General features: G+C 37.6%; 1 protein-coding gene across 1 annotated transcript in view; it reads left to right on the top strand.

Annotated features, from left to right (window-relative positions):
- Positions 1 to 1522: 1522 nt before the first annotated feature.
- The window catches only part of TENM3 (teneurin transmembrane protein 3), a 1383253-nt gene continuing 1359790 nt past the window's right edge, over positions 1523 to 24985 (top strand). The window contains exon 1 of the mRNA XM_072123399.1: positions 1523 to 1652. The gene's annotated coding sequence lies outside the window, so the exon portion shown is untranslated. The remainder of the gene's footprint in view (positions 1653 to 24985) is intronic.

Below are 24985 nucleotides of genomic sequence, written 5' to 3'. Positions count from 1 at the left end.
AAAGAGACTCTAATTAAAGATAATTGCTAATGTTCACTGTACAGTAAATGTCTGAAAAGCTTGTTAGGAAAACCTTTTAATTTATGTAAAAATGACACAGTACTTTAGAATATTTGAATAAATAAAATAATAAAACTTTGGAATTTTACTGTAGCTGTCAGCTTGTTTAAAAACTATTTTTCCTCTGTAAATTTTTCTTGGTCAGGGAATGTCAGGTTCCAGTAGGTTGAATTCAGAAAGATAATGTAACTAGAATCTTTAGGTTAGACTCAATGATTTATATTGTTCATATACAAGGTATAAGGTTTTAGAGATTTCCAAATAAAATTTCAATTCCAACAGTGAAATTTATATTATTTCCAGTGCTGGCTGCTTCCTCCTGTCTATTTATGTGTTACACAGACACAGCATGATGTCACCAGTGTTATCCTGTTTAGGATAGGTCACTTCTGCAACCAATCACAGGCCTCAGTGTGACATAATGTTTGTGACTTCTAAGACTACAGTCATCTCCTGGAACAGTGGGATACATTTACTTACCCAGTCCCGTGGAGTTCACAAAAGTACATTGTCTGATTCTGCCGCGATTCACTAAGATTGTGCGCCCGATGTCCTGCATGTGTCACTTCCCCGCTCAGGTCCGACAGAGTTCACCTTCTTCTTCCTGGTGTATGTAAGTGCATTGTCTTGTGACACAATTTGAAAGTTAAATCCCGTGCTCTGTCCGAATCAGTTGGATCGTCCGACGGCACTTCCCCCGATTTATGTCACATGAAAGCCGGCACAGCTGCAACACAATCCCAGCGCTGACACCTGTAAAATACCTGTCAAAGCTGAGCAAATCCCAAAAACCTTGAACAGTCTGACGAAAATGCGATCCGGGACCCTTAGTAAATAAGCTCCAGTATGTTAAAAATCCATCAGTTTGCTATAAATTGACTACTAATGTAAACAGAGGAGATCAATGACACATCCGCATCCCATAGCATTAAGACTTTTTTTTTTAAATTTGAGATTAGAAATCCTTTAAGAAATATGAGAGAAAATTCCAATTTAATTTTGAATGGTCTCCATTTGTTTTAAATCATCAACTACCAATTTTTTTTTACTCATTCTTGTATAATTTATTTTTGAAGCCAGTGGAAACCATCCTCAGCATATATAACATCTATTAGTTTGACCCTTTACTTTATCTTGTGACTGTGAAGGGTCAACAGTTTATACAGTTTGCCATTCATTCAATTTAGACTATGCATCAGTGACTCTACTTAAGAGCTTTAAAATTGCAATATTCCTAACTTCACCTTTTTGACTTTACTCTATAAATTGAATGAGGGACTGATATTTGTGCGTGACCATTAATAATATTCTTTTGTGATAGTTTCTTTATAAATTAATGAAATACAACTTTTGTAAAAGAACTAAAATCATTCTTACATTTTACATATGACATCCTGTCTTCCGAAATCTAATTAAAACTTCCTTTTTATCCCTTAGGTAGAAGATTACTCTACTGAGATATGCTCTTAATTAATGTACAGAGCCGTAAGTCCCACCTCTCAACGCTAATGATTGACATCCAAGGATACATAAATTACACTAATTGAGATTTACGTTCACACCGCAGGTTTAAATCTTGCCCATCAGAGAAGGTGAGTGAACAAAATAGTTCTTCCTTTGAGAGCTAGAAAACTGGTAATTGGTATAATTCATTTGTAGCACTATCTAATAGAGCGACGCACATGTTGATTTCCAGTTTCCAGTAAACAAGGTATTTTTAACCTTGGTGAAAAGTTTCTTTTCTCATTTGATATTGACACTTGAAATGCTTATTTATGAATAATTTTGCCTAGTATTTTCCAGAAACAATATAACTGAAAAAAAAACCCTGAAAAGATATTATTTGCATGAATAAGCAGTTACAGAAGAATTGGCAGACCTTAAAGTGTAACATGTAATAAAAACTATTAAAATACCATATTATTGTCAGAAATGAAGAGAAAATAAACTCCCAATGTCTAATTGGCACAGAAAAATGCCATTGCCAGTAGCAACTAAAAAAGTAGCATATGAAAGTACCTGCAAATTATATACATAGATGAAACTAATATGAGTAGTGAATGGAGAACAGGGAAGGTTGGGGTAAAAGCAGTATCTACCCCGTGTTCCTGAAAATAAGACACCCCCCCCCAAAAAAAATGGACCTAATGCAATTTTTTTAAGCTTAGAACTATAAGACCTCCCCTGAAAATAAGACCTTGTAGCAGTCATTGTAGCAGCTCCCCCAAGGCCATACATAAGTATTAGTAGATTTTTTAGATGCTGCAAGACGTTGTGACATGGGTGAGGACTTCATGGAATAAAGTCACTGCTGTGCGGCAAATGTGCTATGAGCAGCTATCTGAGGAAGTGCTGACTAGAAGGGATCATTTAAGAAAGTGCTAAACATGATAGATTGGGACCAATGATTCTAAAAGATTCTACAAGAAATGGAGTCACAGGAAATTCAGCATGAAGTTCAGGGTTTGGATAATGATGTGACTGTCTTTGAATTCCATCAAAAATGTAGCAAAAATAAACATGTATTCAGCGCTTGGACAGTTCTAAGGATCTTACAGAAGTTGTTGCTATGACTGTTTTGCTTTTTGTTCATAAACACCAGGATCAATAAATGTACCATAAATTTGTGTACATGTAAGTTGAGTCAAAAGAAATATTTGGTGGAATTCAGAGTTTGACTGGTTATGCTGATGGATGTAATGACAAGACTAGAGTTTATTAATAAATTGTATTTTTTTGTTCAACAATAAATGTGAATATTTGTTAATGGAAAAATAAGACTTTCCCTGAAAAGAAGACCTAGTGCATCTTTAGAAGCAAAAATTAAAGACACTGGCACACATTTACTCACCTGTCCTGTCATGATCCCCAAATGTGCATTGTCCGCTCTGAATGCACTCTGCTGCGATTCACGAAGATCGTGCGACCGATATCCTGCATGTGTCCCTTCTCTGCTCAGGTCAGCCGGAGTTCACCTTCTCCTTCCTGGTGCATGTAAGTGCATTGTCTTGAGACACAATTAAAATTTTAAATCCTGCTCTCAGTCCGAGTAAATCGAATTGTCCGACGGCCCGTCCCACTATTTCTGTTGAATGAAAGCCAGTCCAAGCCAATCACATGCGACACAATCCCCAGTTAAATACCTGTCACAGTGGCGCAAATCCCCCAAACTTTTGACAATCCAATGAAAGTGCAATCCGCGGACCCTTAGTAAATAAGGGTCTTATTTCCGGTGAAACAGGGTATTCATAAGAGCCCCTAATCATGTCACAGCACTGCCGTCCATGTAACAAGCGTAAAAAGTATGGAAACTTCTTTTTCAAATTAAAAATACACAATAAAATAACTGAAAATTGAAAGAATACCTCCTCTAAAAGGAAATTGATCTAAACCATGTATTGTGCTAGCTGTATGTGTCCTCACCTAAGAGTATTGGGAGTATGTACAGAAAATAATTGTTTTCCCAAATGAAAAATTCTCTTTCTTGATATATATTTTCTTCCATAAAAATATTTTATTCTAATGAGCCAATTTGCAAAAAAATTAGAAAGTGAAAAACTAAAAATGGCATCAAAACAAAATAAATCTTTATTGGGTTACCACAAATGATATACAAGACAAACTCACAATTAAAATCAATTAAAAAGTACAAAGTACATACAAAAAATGCCACGTTGGTTACACAGGTAAGTATACACCAACAACACCCCCTCACACACTGAATATAGTATTCCCAAAGGTAACTTCTAAACACCTGACTGTGTGCTAGCTAGTCCCAATGAGGGGCAAAAGGATAAACACAATTAAAGTGCATGATATACAACAGTGAATGGATCCCCCATGAGGCCTAGATACATTACGCTGCACATGGAACCATGGTGTTCCAATCGGTGGAGAAAAGATCACTGGGTGAGGTAACGGAATGGAGGTGGAGGGGGTGGAGGGCTCCCCACGCGTTCCGTCTCCTACTAGGAGACTTCCTCAGGGGTAGAAGATTTTTGATGGAGGGGAGCAAAAATGGATAGAGATACTGGATAAAGGCCATCAGTGGCAAGAGATTAAAGAACACCTTTACAGGTCATGGAATCATAAACTTAAAGGGTTGTCCACTCTCATTAAATAATTGTAAAATTTTTCTTTACATAAACTATATCAATTTTCCAAAATATTTTCTGTATTCCTCATGGTTCTCTTGATTTCTGCCTGCTCTCCTTCTATAGAAAGCTTCTATGTTTACTTCCACTGGATAGAAATCTATTCATGGTTCTGTGATGGACAGGCAGATGCACAAGCCATTATTAGAGCTGTGTGATTATAACAGCTCATGGACAGATTTCTATCCAGTGTAAACATAGAAGCTTTTGATAGAAGCAAGCAGAGATCTAGAAAACTGTGAGGAATTGATACAGAAAGTATATTAGAAAATTGAATAACTTTTCATTACACAAACCATATCAATTATTTTCTGAAAGTGGACAACTCATTTAACTAATGTCTAAAAGGTGGTGCCAGAAGCACAGATTTATTTTTTTCTATCTACGAAAATGTACTTAGATATTCAATTTCCCTTATCTTTTGCATGTATTAAAAGAAAAAAAACAGAACCACCACATCTTTTCACAGCTGTTTATACAAACACAACTGAGTTCAAGATAATCTGTCATCCTACCATTTAGTGTACCCCACTTTAATATGAAATATCACTTGTATCTTCTCCCGCAGACTTACACTCCAGAGGAAAATAAACAGCAATAATAGGGACAAAAACATTTCACTTCTGTTTTATGACAGAAAACATGTGTCAAGTAATCAGGTAGATGACTTGTAACTTCAATATTGGCGTTATTACTTGGAAGACAAATTATCAGTAATAATATATAATTAGGTTTTCTTCTCAATTTATATTTTATACTCTGTTTCTGTTTTCAATCACTTTTTATTAAATCTAATTTCAACATAACATGAGTTATCTCACAACAAGTGTCTGTGTATTGACAGTGTCCTGTAATAGTTTCTTCCTTTTTTAATAATTACTTCAACTCTGACATCTTTTGTCATCGATGTTGTCTATAAATGTGTTTTAAAAATAAAACAATAAGGATTTTATTACCTTTTCTAGAAATCATTATTTAATAATTAATTTTTAATTGCTGATTAAAATAGCATAATTCATATGGGAGGGGAAAATATGGGAAATACATTGTCATTCACACTTGAAGGGAATTTATCTGGCTTGTGGTGGCAATAATTCAGTAAATTTTGGAACGCACCCAATTTACTATTGAATTATGAACTTTTTGAGCAAGGAAAAATTAAGTCTTTCTCAAAAGTTCGTAGGAAAAGGGTTGTCAGCATACTGTTAGCTTTATGATGCACAGCTGTGGTTTCTCATCAGATATTCACATATATATACCATATATACTTAAGTATATGCCAACCCAAGTATATGCCAAAGTACCTGATTATATCGCAAATAACTGGGAAAACTTATTGACTCGAGTATAAGCCTAGTAGGGTGGGAAATACAGCAACAATAATGGCCAATAATCTCCCCTTATCAATGGAATTTCCAGCAGTAATTGCACTTTAATAATAAAATGTCCACCATAGCCACTCATTAAATGAAAATAAATGCCCAGCAGGGTCGGCTTTATAATAAAATGTGCAGCATGGCCACCTAAGAGAGAATGATGGAAACTAAAAAAGGGTCTTCCATTCACCTTTAATCTCCCATAAACTTCAGCTTTGTTATTTAAAAGAGTTGCCCAGTTATACCTGGAAAAAAAAGAGAAAACAGTGGCTACCCCCTATTTTGTCTCAAGTACAATAGGGGGAATTTATGACTACTTTTGGCTTTTTTTGAGTGTTTATTTTTCACTTGGCTCTGGCAACTTTTTGGAACTAATTTATTGTATATCTGGCTTTGCAGTGGAATTTGATCCTTTTTTGTTGCCTAAAAGTCCCATGCAACAAATGTAAATTGTGACTTTTTCCACAAACAGTTACAAAAAACCCTACTGAATCTGCCACAAAATGCACTGAATCAGGTGCTAAACCAATCAATAATGAGCAATTGCATTTTTTATTGTGGCATTTGAAGTACAAAACCCAGTGATTTCAGTCCTGGCAAGTTTGATTGCACATTGCTAAACAGACGCATAAAAACCTGTGCAAAAACCAAGAGTCACTACACAGACACACACAAAAAAATCTGAAAATCAGCTTAACACATTGATAAATCTCCCCAAATCTGTGTGTTTTTAGCAATATATGACATAACCCTCAATATGCTGAATCATATAACATACAATAGGGGAATAAAGAAGAAACCAAATTTCGCTTCTCTCAATAACGTAGTTGTGCTGTGGACCAACAAAGCTTTACCTGGGAGCCTTCCAAAACATCTTCAGAATTGCTTATTCAAATGGTCATTGTTTATTGCGTTATATTAAGGCATATAACATACAAAGGTGCTGGGAACAGGAATGCAATTTTCATAATGCATAAGACAACTTTCCCAACAGTGGGAATGGGCAATAAAGGAATATCACCAAAAATGAACACGAAAATTTAATCATCACAATACAAACTCTCACTTCAAGGAATAAAAGAATCTATATGCTCACTTAGAATGGTATAAACAGAGCATGCAGGGGGTGACATAAACGAGAGAAGATCAAGGAACCACAAAAGGAAAGAACAAGAAAGCAAATTACAGGAAACAACAGGGATATACGTAAGAGCAAAAGTGGAAGGGAGGGGAGGGAAAGAAAAGAAAGTAAAGATAGCCATCAACATCATCGTCACATGGTGAGAAATAAGAGTTTGCCATAGGAATACAGTGCCTACAGAAATAAAGTTAATGCACCGAGATCCATGTGCCAAATTCCACTGAGCTTCGGAAGTCTATCCATGGAGACCAAATCATAGGCAACCATAAATCTGTAACTCTACCGGGTGTTCCATGGCTATCTTCTCCTCCATCCTTATGATGAGGTTCATCTTTGTATTTTTTATTATTAATAGCATAGTTAAAATATGAAGGCTTCAGTGATACTATTCCCAGTTTTTACAAATACAGGCAGTCCCTGGATTATGTTCAAGATAGGTTCTGTAGGTTTGTTCTTAAGTTGAATTTGAATGTAAGTCAGAACTGTATATTTTATAATTGTAGCTCCAGGAAATTATTTTTTTGGTCTCGGTGACAATTTGATTTAAAAAATGTTGGATTGTCATAAGAACCAGGATTATCAATAATTAATTAATTAATTGTATACATCTTTGATTATTGTTATAGCCGTTTTTTTGTAGCCTACGGCTGAAGTATAGAAAATTACCAACATCCAGAGGTCCTTTTGTAACTAGGAGGCATCTTCACAATAGTATGTGAAGAACAATATGTGTGAAGAACACATTGCAGTTGTTTCCATACATCTGCAATGTGTTCTTCACACATATTGTTCTTCACATACTATTGTGAAGAACACTGTTTGGTACTAATGTCTTCTGATAAGTTAGGAGATGTACGGAACATCTGCAATGTGTTCTTCACTGTGTTCTTCATTTAAATGATCCTGTGTTTACTGTCTTCACTGTTTTCACTGTGTTTCCTTAAGTGAAAGCTTGTTATCTAGCAGGCGAAATACTCGTCCGAGCAACGAGCCATTTCGAATATGCTAATACTTGAACGAGCATCAAGCTCGGAAGAGTATACTAGCTCATCTCTAATTATTTGATCATTTATGGATTATGTAGGAACAATAGGATGTTGCCGTTAGTGGTTTCAGTAAGGCACTGTCACTGTCATGTATCACTCAATAATATGTTATGTAAAACAAGGTAAAACTGCTTGTCCTTGATCCAGTCTAATCCAGCATCATCTGGCATCTCTGGAAATTATAGCCAGAAGGTCACTTGCATATGCTTCATCAAATGCTAACCTGAAGATTTTGTACTTGCAGATATCATGATACACTGTAATTTCAATACACAAGTATGATAATTGAATCATTTATAAAAGCAAACATTTGACAAAAAGTATTCTATCATCATTATAGTATGAATGAAAAAATGTTTCAAAGCAACAATACTGCTGACCCCAAACTCTTTTTGTCATTTTATTTTGTATGGATGATGTTTCAGGCACCTTTCTGTAGAGCTTGGATACACTTGCCATTTCTTTGCAATGATTCAATCCTTTTTAAAAAAAAAAAAACAGAAATAGTATTCAAACAACACAAATTCAAACAACACATCATAGCCCACATTTAGTAAAAAATGCACTATGTCCAGTTTGCTTGTAAAGTGTGCAGGATTTCTGGCGCATATTCTTCATGCACCAACTTTTTTTCGGGGGAACCTTTAACATAGGGCGTTGGACACATTTCTGTCAGACTTTGCATGATAATTCTGGCGCAAGGTCCGACAGAGCAGCGGAATACCCATTTCAGTGCAGAAATTTGTGTTGCATGCAGAAGAGTGCAGCTGCGACGCAAAATGGTTGCATGCAACACAAATGTGGTGCTGACACTTCTTAAATACATGCGCAAGCAGTTTGCACTGAAAAAATGTGCACCATAAAAGTCCACCAAAAAACTAGCGCAAGCACCTTAATAAATGTGCCCAATATGTATAAAATGTTCTATATTCTAGAACATGCAGATGAGGATAATGAAAAATGAATTATCTGCAATACTATGTTCAATCTTTTAAATAGCGTACTAGGTGTTACAGTGTATCGCAAAATTGAGTACAACCCTGGCATTTTTTGAATTAAGTTTTTATAGCTTTTCATGCAACAACACTGAAGACATGACTAGTGATGACAAAATTCAAATTTTAAAATCCTATTTGAGACCGGGTTTGGATGCCGAACACGGATCCCAACCAATAACACTCAGTACTGATTGCAGGTGTTAACTGTTTAGATGTGGCAAAGTTGCTAGCGGCATTCAAACAACTTTGGACGCATGCATGTCGGCACCTACATTCCGGCAGCTCTGCCCCAAAAATGTTCAACAGAGCTTAGGTCAGTAGACAGGCATGGGAGCCCAGCAACTTCACCCTTTTCTCTACCAAGGCAGTGGTTGTCTTGGTTGTGTGTTTGATGTATTTATCATTTCGAATGTTGCCCTGCTGTCCATTTTCCTAAGGGATGGGAGCATACTCTGTTTCAGGATGTTAGTTTACATGTTGGGATTCATGGTTAATGGTGCATTATAGCTCCCCACCATACTCTGTTACAGCACCAAACTATGACAACTTCACCACCATGAAGGCAAGACTCACTTGTACTCTTCACCTCACACATGCTTGACACCATCTTTAGAAGATGACATCAGAGATAAAAGTCATGCAAACCAATTTGATAGTGTTTGGAGTATGGTCTGTGCACAGGCTTAGCTCTCCTCCTCTATCTCTCTAACATCTGTAGCAATGCTGGCATCACTCATGCATCTATTTTGAAAATACAACCTATGGTTGTGACTCTCACCACAGGGAAATCTGTTTCACGTGGAACCTGTCTTCTTAATCCGCTGAATGGTCAAGGCCACTCCATAACTCAGATTCAAAGTGTTGGTAATCTTCTTATAGCCTCGGCCATCTTTATGTACAGCAAACTAATTTTATTTAGATCCTCAGAGACTAATTTACGTGTGTATAATGTTGAAAGTTGTCATTAAATGAGACTGTAAGAGCGAAACCACCACATTTACAAATACATTTTCCAGGATGGGTCAAAGTAGCAAACATAGGCATTGTTTTCCTTGTCCCATCCTGGAAGACATATTTGCATATTTCCCAGAATCTCCTGGAGGAGCATCAATAAGTCCTACTAGGTGGCTTTATTTGGCCAATTTATTGTAAGGAGAACTCAGCCAAACCAGTTTCCTAAGCTGTATTGAAGAGAAAAAACAACGTTGAAACGTTCCCATCTAGAGTTGGGAATCTGTTCCTTCTGGAATAGATATACTGGTTTGGCTTTAATCTCACATCAGGATTTCTTGAACGTAATGCTTGATGTTAAAGGGGCTGCCTTTCAATGTTCCATGCTGGAAAACAATGTCAAAGGCTATGAGTCTCCACACGCTTACAAGTTGGCCTTAATTGGCAAGGTCTCTTTAAGGAGAACTCTTACTTCCTGTCCAAAACCTGACCCATGCGAAGGTATAAAATTCATTTTTGTGAAAGACTACATATCTTATGAATCTGAAATACATATGTTTCTGCTCCCAAAAATAATTTCCCAGACTTAGTGTGGGGGAAGGGGTCAGTGCTCAGCCTCTTTATTTTTATATTGTTTTATATTTTTGAAACTGATAAATGCATTTTAACAATTTCCACAAGATGACAATTACTTTTAGAATTTACTCCATAAACGTCTATGGCAGAATGTTGTACATTTCAGTAGATGACATTTAGCCTGGCACCTTGGTTCTCCCTCATCTTGGTACAATGGAGGAGGTACCCCTTCTAACACTAAAATGCCACAATCATTATTAATCAAGGCATCTAGATAGTAAGAACCAGATGACAGCTAAAGCTTAGGCATGACCTGTGCCAGTATACTAATATAGCTCTTATGTGGCTAATATAATAGTGCCTTTCTGAGCAGTAAGAGATTAATGGGTTAATTATTGAATTCCAGTGGTTGTTTAAAATCTAAAAAAAGCTAGCAATTTTATAGAAATTGTTCCACTCTATGGGGAACATATAGCTTTATTTCTGCTTCTTTTTTCTTTCTTTTTTGCAACCTTTTGCTTTTAGCGATTTTTTTACCAGTACATCTTTGGCTTCACCTTATGCAGTGTGCCTTATATACTTTTATTTTCCAGATATTCTGTGCAACTTTTCACCTATCTATTTTTTTTTTTAATCTATTATTGCGACTTTTCAGGTGCAAATCTGCACCTGATCAAGGTCAGATACAAAGGAAAGATATTTTTTAATGGACCCTATTTTAACATGTAAATTGTAATTATTTAACATGCTTTAAAAGTTAGGTTTTTAAAAAAAAATTCTACATTTTTGCATTCACATTCTATTGAAATTTATTGGTTACTTCAAAGGGTGTAGTCACCCATGGCATTAGAGGCGTTTGCAGAAATGCATGTGTTTTATATTTTACTTTGCGTTTGGTTGATTAGAAAGCATTTTTTCTTCATTGCTGGAAGTGTAGGCAGCTGTTAAAATGTTAATATAGGTGCTTAGACTTTCAACAATGAAGAAAAAATACCTTCTAAACACAAGGTAAAATGTAAAACGCACAAATGCCATGTGTAACCTCATCCTTATATGTCATCCCCCTGGGGTGTGACTAAAAGCTTAAAAATGCAGACTATGACCTCAAATCCAAAATTTATAGTAGTCTCATTCCTGCATATAACTTCCTCACATGACTTATGTACATGTGGATATGATACATTTGCAACAAAGTCTCAAAAAAGCCAAAATTTGCACCTGCCTGGATAGGAAAAACTAAACATGTATACAAGAAAAAAGACATAATAAGATCATACATGAGGCGCAAAAAATGACCCACCAAAAGTCTTAACTATACATCAAAAGAAAATAAAACTAAGATGCATGTCCCCCTATAAATTTTATCTGATGAGCTCCAGCATCATACAAGGCACAAGATATAAGCTACAGCTCCATATAGATAACTGACCTTTTGAAAAGATTATAGCACTGACTTTAACCTTAAAGCATACATGCTTAACATTGTTCTGTAATTATCTCAGTAAATTATGTTGGATTAACTAATTTAACCATTTCATTTTAATGTACCGTAATTTTCAAGTGTGCGTTGATTTTAAGACATAAGCATAATTTAAACCAGATCTGACTTTGTTATTGGCTTAAAGCTCTGCTACAGCTATTCTTGGATAATAAAGATTTTTCTTTCAATATGAGCACATTTATCTGTTAAATTTATATCCAATACCAATTAAAATTGATGGCTTTTCCAGATTATAGTTGTCATTTTATATAATATTTAGTGTTTTTACTGAAGGAAGACCTTTATAGTTGAGAACTCTGACTTCTCTGGATCATTGTAAAGGCTAACCTATTTTTGCTTCTAATTATTCAAAGTTAAACAAACTCTAAAGTTTAAAAGTTTAAACATGTTCATATAAGCTCCGTTCACGCTGACATTTCTCCATTCGTTATTTTATTTTTGCAGAAAGATGTTTCTAAATTCAATTTTTATTATCTGTGTAGAATAAAATAGTCTATCAAATACACAGAATTCTAGCAAAAACATCCAGGTCAATAAAACTTAATTAGAGGCCAATCCATCATAAAAATATTGATAATAACATGACAAAAAACATGTACATCCAAACACTTTGCATTGTAGAGGTCGATATAATTTACATCAATGATACTAAGTACCAGCACTATTGACAGGTCTTGTCATGGGTGCTCCTGCGACCTATCTCTGGGGTTGCAGGCACACTCATGCCCCTCTCCGCTGCCCTGGTTCCCCGGTGAGTCACTCACCATGCAGAGATCCAGTGCAGACTTCTGCAGCATGGCACCCGCGTCCCCGTCTCCTAGGGCGTGTGCAGCGCCTTCAGTAAATTGAAAGGGCCAGCACGCCGTTAATTGCTGCTGGCCATTTTCTGCAAAATTATTTAAGCCTTCCTCTTCGTGCACTCCCTGCCGGATCTATGTGCCTACGCTCCGCTGCGATATTCCTGTGTTCCTGTGTGTTCCTGCTCCTGACTTCCCATGTTCCTGTGTTCTGTGTGTTCCTGAGTTCCTGTTCCCGTGTTCCTGTGTTCCAGTTCCCGTGCTCCTGTGTGTTCCTGTGTTCCTGTTCCCGTGTTCCTGTGTTCCTGTTTCTGTGCTCCTGTGTGTTCCTGTCTGTTCCTGTGTTCCCATTCCTTTCTGCCTGGACTTCACGTTGCTGGTTTCGGATTGGAGTTGAACTTGCATCTCTGTTGCCTGCCCTGACCCTGTGCCTGAACCTGACCACAAGACTGTCTTCTGCTAAGGTACCTCGACCTCAGCTGCCACCATGGGCTAGTTGCACATGTGGAACGACCTGGTGGTACCCCGCCACAGCAAGACCATCCCGCTTTGCAGCGGGCTCTGGTGACGACCCGGTGCCACTTAGATTCCGGTCCCAGGTGTCGGCTAGTACCAACTCCAGCAGTGGTCCAGAAGATCCACTGATCCTGGATCCTGACAGGTCTTAACTGTTTAAATGCCACTGGCAAAGTCATCAGGGACGACATGCTAGCAGAGCTGTGCACCACCATTTTGGAAAGGATTGTCAATTCTCACAATGATCCTTAAACAAAAATCCTTATACAGGGTAATTATTTAAAATTTCTAGCTGTTCTTCCATATTACAGCCTCATGCCCTGAAAATAGCAAGTATTCTATCTTTCTACCCACCCTTATCTTCAGTTAAGGCCTCTACATAAGTTCACTCTCGTCTGTAATATTGTTTTAATCCGCTCTTCTTATACAGAATTTACGTGAGCTGCCTAACTGTAGTGATTAGTGAAGTTCAGGTCCACTTAGCGCTACTTATTCGATTTTATAATCATACTTTTAGCAGTGATAACTCCGAGTTGGGTCTACTTTTTCACTAACTAACTAACTGTCAGGGATGTAAGTAGAGGAGAGAAGTGCAGGAGAAATAAGCTGTCATCAACTACAGGTTACACAATGCATAGTTTAGGGAATGGGAAGAAACAGTTTTAGTGTAAAATGTAGCTTTTAATTAAGTATAAAGTCAGGGCAGAAGCAGCCGACCTGCGGCTGACTGATATAAGAAGTCACCTGTAGAGTTTTAAAGGAACAGGCTTCACTTAGCAATGCTGTTGAACCAAGTTCACACCTACTTCAGGGGTTTTTGTTGCACTCCCTGATTTTTTTAATCATTCCTTTTTAGAGTTAGGATTTCAATAAAACACGGGTGTCCAAACTGGAGAAAGCAAAGAAGTATTCCGATAAGGCCTAGATAACATATGGATATTTCATTACTTATAATAATAATCTTTGTTTTTAAAGCGCCATCATATTCTGTAGTGCTTTACAAATCATAGGGGACATATACAGATAACATACTACATTAAAAAGTACAAACCATAATTTGGAACAATAGGAGTGAGGTCCCTGCTTGCAAGAGCTTACAGTCTATACGGATGAGGGGATTACACACAAGGTATAAGAGCTTTTATAATGGTCCGGCCATCAGCTGCCATTTATATACAAAGTCCAAAGTCAATGGGACTGCAGAGAAGCCTTGAGCTTGGTATATATCTGGTGTTTGCTGGATAACAGATGGGAGAATAACATAGGATGGGTTAGTAAAGAGAGATTTGAAATTCCATGCAGTTAGAGAGTGTGATGGGTTTGCCTAACGAGATGGGTTTTAAGAGCACATTTGAAACTTTGGAGGTTGGGTATTAGTCTGGGGAAGGGCATTCAAGAGAAATGGTGCAGCTCAGGAGAAGTCCAGTAGTAGTAGAGGTTGAATTAAGGTAGACATTAATCTAACATTAATCTAACATCAGTGGCAGATCAAGTAGCATGGGTTGGACTGAGATAACAGTGGAGAGGTAGGGTGGTTCAGTATTATGCATAGCTTTGTGGATCAGGGTTATTATTTTAAACTGTATTTAGAAGAAAACAGGCAGCCAGTGCAGTGATTGGCACAAACTGGAGGCATCTGTATAGTGTTTGGTCTTAAAGAACAGCCTGGCTGCTGCATTAAGGATAGACTGTAGAGGAGAGAGTTTAGTGAGTGGAAGGCCGATTAGTAGGGAGTTACAGTAGTCTATTCGAGAGTGAATAAGTGCAACAATTAGCATTTAAGAGCTTTCAGTTGTAAGAAATAGGAGGATTCTGGAGATGTTTCTGAGATGCATATGGCAAGAGCAAGCAAGAGATTGAATAAGTGGTGCAAAGGAGAGTTCAGAGTCCAACAAAACCCCAAGACAGCGGGCCTGTGGCCTGAATGTTATAGTGATCCTAAAGAGCATGGTATAGAGGTCAGCATTGAGTCAGTTAGTAGATGGTGTAAATACAAGTTCAGTCTATGAAAGATAAGTTTCAAGAAGAGAGAGGACATGATGTAAAAGATGATAGAGAAACAATCACTAGTGTTCTGAAAGAAGACAGGGGGCATATTATGTGCAGATGTATACAGCTGGGTATCATGAGCATAAAGATGATACTGGAAATCATATCTGCTGATGGTTTTTCTAATGAGGGCAGTATAGAGAGAAAAGAGTAAAGGAAGTAGGATTGTGCCCTGAGGAACCCTGACAGTGGATGATGAGAACAGAGAGATCCAAAAAAAACTGACTCTGAAAGTGCAGTCAGAGAGAGAGGAAAACCAAAAGAGTACAGTGTCCTTTAGGCCAATAGTGCGAAGCAGCCTGAGGAGGAGCTGGTGGTCCACAGTATCAAATGCTGCCGAGAGATCCAGAAGAATGAGGAGAGAATAGTTAACTTTGGATTTAGCAGTGAGGAGATCATTCAGACTTTAGTAAGGGTAGATTCAGAAAAGTGCATAGTACGAAAATGAGATTTTAGTGTATCAAGGAGGGAGTTAGCTGGTTAGTCAAGAAAAGAGTTTGGGAAATGACACCAGAAGAGAGAGGTTGAAGATTTTAATGAGGTGAGAAGTGATTTCTGGGGAGAGGGACTGTATAAAGTGTAAGAGGATGGGGTCACTGATGCCGGTAGTGGAGCAAGTAAAAGAAAGCCTTAACACTTCTTTCTCTATTATTGATCCAAAGGAAGAGAGAAAGCAGGGTGAGGTACTCAAAGGAAGGAGATTAATGGAGTGAGTGGATTGAGAAATTATTTCCTGGTGAATGCAATCAATTTAATCTTTAAAGTAGGGGGCCATATTTTTAGCCCCAAGACCTGTAAAAGATGGCTGCACCTTTGGTGTTAGTAAGGAGTGAAAAGTATTGAAGAGCCTTTTGAGATTGTTAGAGAAAGAAAATATTAGATTAGTGAAATAGACCTGTTTAGTGAGATGAAGGGCAAAGTTATAGGTTCTCAGCATACATTTGAATTGTATAATGCCTGCAGATGTGAGCTACTGTGTCCACAGACATGCAGAACTCCTGGAGCACCACAAAAGGAAAATGGTTTTGTCTGTGTGCCAAGGTTGCCTGTGTTTGTGTTGAGTGTCACCATCTCATCTAGGGTGCTTCTGACAGTACGATTGTAATTGTTAGTAGCTAGGTTTGGACAGTTGAAGGAGGACATGGGGGGGGCAGTGAGTACAAGGTTTCTGTGAGTATAAATGGCACTTGGGTTCCGGTATGAACGATAGATGGATGGATTCTGGTGAAGGATTATTAAAAGTAAAAGAAAGAAAGTTATGGTCTGAAAGTGAAAAAGGAAGAATTGGTAAAATTAAATATTGAAGAAAGTCAGGAAATGTCGAATATGTTTCCCTCATTATGAGTGGGAGAATCAGAGAGCTGTGACAGACCTAGAGAAGTAGTTAGTAATAAGAGCTTAGAGGCAGGAGTGGAAATGGGAGTAGTAATAGGGATGTTAAAGTCTCCCTTGATGATGGTGGGAATCTCACAGGATAGAAAGTGAGGGAGCCAAGAGGCAAAGTGGTCAAGAAACTGTAGCATGAGACGGGAGGATGGTAAACTACAGCCACATGAAGAGAAAATGGGCATAAAAGTCAGCGGGTGTGGACCTCAAAAGATGGGATAGTGACAGAGGGTATAGTAAGAATGGCGTTGTCATAGAAGCTTTATATACCAAACCAGTATCATGGCATTGCGGTACATCCAAGGTAAATCAAGAATCACAAATAAACAATGTTAATTCAAAAAAACAAAGGGTTTAAATATGATGGACACCCCTTCACACTCTGCAACAGATACATCCGCCACAGAGCTGTGAATGGTGTATGAAGAGGGCTCACGGGCTGAGCCCTCTTCATACAGAGATGGGCTTTGCTGCATATTGCAGCAAAGACCCATCGCTATCAACTGCGGTCGGTGCTTGCACCGATTGCGGTTGTGAACCTCTTCTTTGCCGGCGGCAAAGTCGCTGGCGGCACTTAGAATGTGGCAGCACACTGGCGCCATCATGTTTCCTCCGATCGTCGCTCCCCCGAACGTCATCAGGGGGCAGCGATCGGTTTCCATGACAGCCTCGGGTCTTCTTCAGACCCGAGGCTGAATGGTTAATGCCAGTGGCTCATTGTAATGAATCATATGCAAAAACTCCATATACTGCAATAGTATTGCAATACAGTAGTATTGCATTATATGTTAGGAACAATCTGACTATCTAGGGTTAATGTACCCTAGAGGGTCTAAGAAATTGTGAAAAAAAAGTCAAAAAAAATTTAAAAAATTAATAAAATATTAAAAATTCAAATCCCTAGAACATAACATAAAAAATGTAATTAAAAGTTACAAAAATGTCGCACAGATCTCAAAATGGTCTCAAAAATGACACATCACCCACCAAAGTATGAAAAAGTTATTAGCGTCAGAAGATGGCAATTTTTTTTTCTTCTTTGTACACATTCGTTTCATTTTTGAAAATGTATTAAAACGCAATAAAACCTATATAAATTTGGTATCACCGGGATCATACCGAACCAAAGAATAAAGTAGAGGTGTTATTTGGAGCGCAGAGTGAAAGTCGTAAAAACAGCCCAAAGTGACGCACATGCCTTTTTTTCAATTTTCCACATTTGGATTTTTTTTCCTGCTTCCCAGTACAGGGCATTTTATAATAAATAACATCACAGGAAAGTAAAATGTGTTACGCACAAAATAAGCCCTCACACAGCTCTGTACACGTAAAAAAAAATTAAAAAGTTATGGATTTTTGATGGTGGAGAGAGAGAAATTAGTGAAAAAACCCTGAGTCCTTAAGGGGTTAAAGTCTATCCATGGACCCCAAGTAATTATATCTTGTTACCCAGTCTGGTTTACATTGATGGTAAAGAGTTGTTGGATGAAGATCTCAGTGAATCATTATGAGCTAGATTGCAGATTGTTTTAAAGTTATATTGCCCGAGTTCTGCGGGGGAACTGGATCTGTTCCAAAAGGGCAAGGTGGTGGCTAATCTCGTGAGTTGAATAAAAAAAAAACTTCTGATGGCAAACATGATTTTGCTGCCTTCTTTACAATAAATAAAAAAGTTACTCTGGAAACAGCATTTTCATTGAAAAGAAGGTAAAAAAAATCATCTCAAATCGGAGGACATAAGCACAAAGTCAGACAGTTCTTTACGTGTGCATCAGTGTGTAACAAAAGTAAAGTATAAAGTTATTTCAGATTTGGATACATGGAAATTTATACATACATTTTTTTTTTCAGTTTTTTTGTTGAGGTGACTAAAAATCCCTGGAGAAACAATGCTGAAGTATGAATGATTAAACCTTGTCATGTAGGGTTATATCCACAAATATATGTTTTTATGACAAGCTGTGACAGTCTCCAAGCACCAGAGCATAACAAACCAAAGTGGCAGTTTGCTATGTGCACTGCTACCATCAAATGTTCTTTTTGGAAGCCTAATGTTACACTGCAAATACTGAAGACTGAAATAAACATTTTCTAGAAATATCTTGATTTGAAATCTTTCTGCTACGATACCTCTCGGTGTGATCGCTACAGCTGCATCTCTTCCTTGTTAATTAGTGCATTTTGCTGACACTTAACAGAAATGTGTCAAAATAATGTTCTTCTCGGGAGCCAATGCGTGGCATCTGTTTCACTGATGACTTCAATTCAAAAAGTCAGGCAACCCATACTGCATTAAACAAATCTGGGTAAAAACAATTGCAATGTGAATGAATGATTCAAGTATGTACTAAATCAGTGATTAGATTTTGAGCCCCATGGGGACAGGACTGATTTGGCAAGTTCTGTGTAGCACTGCGTAATCTGTGTGCACTATATAAATAAAGAATTATTATTATCATTATCAGTGTATGTGACAAACTAAACACGTGCTGTCCTAAGTGAAACACAAAGTTACAAAATGGTTTTCCTAGTGGTAGAAATGCAGATGTGTCCACTCGTAACTTGTCTTAGCACACATATTGTCATCTGAGCAAATTAAGTGAACTTAAGGAATATAATAAAACTATATACACATACTTTTTTTTATTATTCTTAAAAATATGCACTTATGGATGATATGCTGTGTAGGATAACATCCCTAACAATAAATGGTTACATATCACAAACAGTCCGATTGTGGAGCAGCACAGCGAGTATAATGGATAAAGTCCAATGGTGGGTGCACACCTCCAACAAACCCGATTCACCATTTTGTAAGATCAAATATCCAAAAAAATGCAATAAGACAGCACTCCAGTAAGTATAAAGGTGATCTTTATTCACCCATGGCAAATAAGGTGCAACGTTTCAGCTCATCCATAGAGCCATTATCAAGCATCCTTGATAATGGCTTTATGGATGAGCTGAAACATTGCACCTTATATTTCTTTGGGTGAAAAAAGATCACCTTTATACTTACTGGAGTGCTGCCTCATTGCATTTTTTTGGTTACATATCACATATGTGCAGTTTGCCTGAAGAGGGCATAGTGGGCAACAGGTTCAATTGTGGTGCCTGTTCTTCATAAACTGGCACCCTCAGCGCTGATCTGACAGAGTGCACTAACTATTTTTGGTGCAGCTTTAACATAGAACGTGATGCATTGTTTTTTCTTTATTTATTTAAACAATTTTTTTCTTACTATAATTTTGGGGCCTGGTTTGGAACAGGTGTGGAAGTAAAAATGTGTGTGACTTCATGTTTTCTTTTTTTCCCCGATTTTTATTAGTGTTTTTAATTTTTTTTAAGACTTTATTATTTTTACATAAAACTTTATTTATTTTACATTATTTTATTACTTTGCCCCACAAGCAGAGGGGAGGTAACTTGATCTATTTTAAAATGCACTGCACTACCCATATAGTGCAGTGCTGTAACCGATCAGCTACTATTTTTCTATTCCACAGAGTACCCCTGGACTGCCTCTGACATTAATGGCCCTCTATGATAGCAGCTGCAGGATGCCGATCGGTGGCAGAGGGAGCTCACTCACTGTGTTTAAGAGGTTAAACACCCAGGATCTAAGCTTTCTAATTCTTGTTGTTAGGTATAGGGCTGGGCTGTGATAACACAGCAAAGCAGCAGCACTAGCAAGACCTGATGTCCTGCCATCTTCTTCTTATAGGACATCATAGAAAAGCATTGCATCAAAAGAAATGACTGCCAATGACTGCCAAGAAAAGTCAAGATGGTGGTCATTAAGATGTTCATGAAGCATCTATTAGGCAGTTACTCTACATTTTTGCATTGTTTTACCATGAAGGCCATATACTATGATACTTGGTATGGAATGGTCATTTAGCTGTATACATAATAATAATCGAGAGAATGAAGGTACTGCATACAAAAATTGTGCTGAAAAAACCTAACAAGGCTTATATTCAAGTCTATAAAAAAATTAACACTGTACTCTACCATTCCGACGCCACCCTGCAGGTCCTCTTGTTGCTCCGGATGCTTCGGTGCCTCTTTGGGTCCCCTTGGGATGCCAGTGGTGCACAAACAGTGACGGACCCGAAAGACCTGAAGAGGCAGCAGAGCATCCAATGCAAGAAGAGGGGGCATCGGAAAGGTGAGTACAATGTTAATTGTTTTTATTAAAGGCTTGACATACTGGAGGCAGGGGCTGGCTGGCTATATACTGGGAGGATGAGCTGGCTATATACTGTAGGGGCTGGCCAGCTATATAATGGAGGGGATGAGCTGGCTATATATTGCAGGGGCTGGCAAACTATATACTGGCAGTCTATATACTAGGGGCCTGGCAGGCTTTTTACTGGGGGGGGGGGGGGGTTGGAGCTGGCTGGCTATATACTGGGGGATATAGACTGGTCAGCTTTATACTGGCTGGAGGCTGTGACCAATGTGTTTCCCACCCTAGGCTTATACTCGAGTTAATAGGTTTTCCCAGTTATTTGTGATATAATCAGGTACTTTGGCATATACTTGGGTTGGTATATACTCAAGTATATATGATATATATATGTGAATATCTAATGAGAAACCACAGCTGTGCACGATAATTTGATTTATCATAAAGCTATCAGACCATTTTTCAGGTCACATATACAGGTCGTCCCTGACTTAAGGACACCTGACGACCCCTAGTTACAGACAGATCTCCCAGGCCACTGTGACCTTTGTTGATCTTACAGATTTCTGAGTACCTTGGGTTGGTAGGTTTTATTTGTTCCCTTTTTTTTAATTTTCTTTATACTTTGTAGCATACTGTAGTCTAATTGTCCTTTGAGGAAGCTATCCTTTTTGTTTCATTTGCAGCATATAGTTATAAAAAAATACATACAGAAATATATTTTAAATCAAAGTTTATTTACCTTTAAATCATAATTATTTGAAATATAGGTTTATAACATAATCCAAGAAAAGGCTAGTGTGTATAGGCACAAATGAATACAAATATTTTTTTAATTCAAAATACACTTAAATGGATGCCATGCATCAAAAATACATAAAAACTATTAAAAGAGAAACAAGTGGACCAAAATAGATCATATTGGTGCACATACTGCCGCGAGTGCATAAAGGTATACAATCAATTCCCACAAAATAAGTTATTACAGTGATACATACAAAACAGTCCTAGACAACCAAGGTGTTAGATGGTATAAATTGGAGGACTTCTGCAGTAGTCCCTACAAAGATATATATGGGTCCCTATATCCACAACTAAAGTAATTAGCAGGAATATATACAGGTGGTAAACGATAGGGATCCCCAGTAGTACAAAGCAAGTCCTAGGCACTCAGGTCAGAATACACCAAATCAGAATTGAAACATGGGAAGAGTAAAAAATTCTACACTCGTGGCAGGAGACACCCCGCACGTTCTATTGCAGACTTACCCCTGAGGAAGTCACAGGTTTGCGGCAGAACGCATGGGGTGCCTCCAGCCACGAGTGTAGATTTATTTACTCTTCCCATTTTTCATTTCTTATTTGGGGTATTCTGACCTGAGTGCCTAGGACTGAGAGCCCACATTTGGATTTTTTTTCCAGCTTCCCAGTACACGGCATGTTAAAATAAATAGCATTATGGGAAAGTAAAATTTGTTACACACAAACTAAGCCCTCACAAAGCTCTGTACACAAAAAAAAAATTGCAAGAAATTAGCGGAGAAACCCTGCGTCCTTAAGGGGTTAACCAAATTAACCAATTTAAAATTTACATTGGAAATTTAAGGAAATTTTTAATTACAAATCCTTATACCATGCAGCGTTAGGGTTCTTCATTCATTATATATTGCATGTTGGCAGATTCTCCATGGCTGCTAGGAGAAGCAAATGAGGTTTGAACTGAGTCTGATAAAGTTATGATGGTTTAGTTTACATAGTGGCAAATTTTTGTGACATATCTTAATCTATGAAGCCTCAAGCACTAGTTTACATCTTTCAAAATATACAATGAATGCAGAAAAACCCTCATCAATATTTTAAGTATCCCTTGAGATGTGATTTTGCTAGCTAAATTCACTTTCTTCTATTCACTGTCTTGATTTTCCTTTGCTCTCAGATTTGAAAGGTGCTATTATTATTTATGTGTTCTACAATTACGACCAATGACACCTCCCCTTTCCAGCCTTAAGTCAGAAATGGGAAACAAATAAATGTCTTTTATTATGACAGTCTGCTTTTTGTCTGTTGAACAATGATAAACCGCAGCTCTGACAGCCACTTATGTTTTATACCGTTCCTTCATGGCTTATTTTGAGAACATTTTCCAGAAAATGACAAAAAAAATGGCTTGAACAAAGTGGTTAGCAAAATCCTGCTATATATGCTAACCACCTTCAAACATGATATTCAACATTTTCTTTTATCGGAAGGAATTAACTACCTCAAAATATATTCAAAATAGAAAAAGAACTTCTATAAGAAAACCATTGTTTGTGTGAATATCAGTTATAAATATTTAAAAATCTGTATTTAATTTGAATTATATAATTATTTTATTCATACACTTATAGTTTATTTAATTATATATTTAATTATCCGAAAATTCAAAGATGACTAGTATTTTGCTGATCATAAGGTTGATCACATGACCCCGTTTGAAAAAAATCAGTGATCACACATACATCCTGTCAGCATATTTAAATCCCACAATAATTTACTAAATTTAATTTAATAAATTAAACTTAATTACATTTCTGTTTTTAGAATATCGTGATCCGGAAGGGACCTGGCAGTGATACCACTTCTCCTGCACCTCATTCAGGCTTTCTCTATCAGGATCATTAAAAGTAAAAAGCATTGCACATTAACAACTGCTAATCAAACAGTAATGTGTCCCCCAATTTTGTGATACTTTGTGTTTCCATCTTCAAGATGCTATGGTCACAATGCCTCCAAAACATTCCCAAATGATGTCCCTTAACACTAAGTATCATTTACTATTTCCTGTCTGTTGAAACAGGTAGAAATTAAATAAATACATTTGATTTTCTGTAGTTCTTCCAGAATACTTCCAGCCTTCCAGCATTCTGGAGCCCCATACAGGCAAATTTTGTGGCCAAATTCCCCTGATCACATTGTACATAACATTTTATTACTGTACACTATTTGACATGAATATCAATGACACACATATTAGAAGGCCGATCAGTGACTACAACACTGATCAAAGACAGAAATGGCTTCGAGAAATGAACAGGGGATGATCTGCTCCTCTGAGTCCAGAACTTGTCTTCTCATAGCCATGACTTATAACAGTTGTATTTGCTCTCAAACACAGCCATGCAACATACACACATGCTCCAAAGTACAGTTACAAGCAGCTTACTAACACCCATTCTACATTGCACTTCACCCTTATTGCTGCCTCTCTGAAACCTCCAATGTATTTGACGGTTCACGTTTATGATATCATGGATTCCCTTAAATAGTTCTAGCTGAGATGATTCTAAATGGGATGGTTTGAATGGGAGTGCATGGTTTGTTTGCCAGTGCTGCTCACTGGCTTCAATACAGATCAGTTTTGGACATGTATTGGCTGGGAGAGAACAGCCAGACATACTGTATATGAACAAAGGAAAGGTATCCTGGCACCATGGCTAAAATTCATTAAATTAAGACGCAGTTCAGACTTTTGGCAGGTTCCATTCCCCCTTCCACAATGAAATAGCAGAAAAGTATCTTTTTACCATTAGAGCAGACACACAGCTCTCTCAAAAATCTTCAGCGGTTCACCCTATCATCTGGAAAGTGGTGCACAGGTCAGTAATCACTAATTTAGTAATTGAGTGGTCTGTTCTGTTCTGGCACATAGAGTACTAAAATAATGGGCCTCAGGTTCACAGCATTAAGGTAATCCTTCTTTTTAAAAGGAACCTGTCACCACTGTTTAAAAAAATCCACCCAGGACAGGTTCCCATAGAGCCCTTAAGTTCTAAGGGCACCACTTTTTCAACACCAGCAATGTGTAAAAAAGCAGAAAATCAAGTTTTATTCTATACCTGGTAACTAGGCAGATAACGCAGCAAATCGAGTTGGGCGGTTCACCTCAGCTTGAATCCACCTTCCTTCCTTTCTTAATGTCAGCCAGCACACGCATCTTTCCTACATCACATGGCCCTCTGGCCGAGTTCCCGAACTCTGAGACTGAGTGCCCAAACTACAACCATAATCCACTTATTTACTGTAAAGTGCCAATGTGGCATTTTAAGCAGTGACTTATTGCTACCTGTTCTTCCACATCTTTCAATTGTATCGGTCGTCTGAGGCCATCAATAAAGTTGAAAGAAGGTGGGCAAATTCACTGTACAGGAAGAATGAAGGATCCAGCAGGATGACCTACAAAGATAATGAACTTCTTTCAAC

The sequence above is a fragment of the Engystomops pustulosus genome, chromosome 1 (genome assembly GCF_040894005.1).
Source record: "Engystomops pustulosus chromosome 1, aEngPut4.maternal, whole genome shotgun sequence".
Classification (NCBI taxonomy): Eukaryota; Metazoa; Chordata; class Amphibia; order Anura; family Leptodactylidae; genus Engystomops; species Engystomops pustulosus.
The sequence above is the reverse complement of the archived record's forward strand: the minus strand, read 5'-3'. Positions and strand labels throughout refer to the sequence as shown.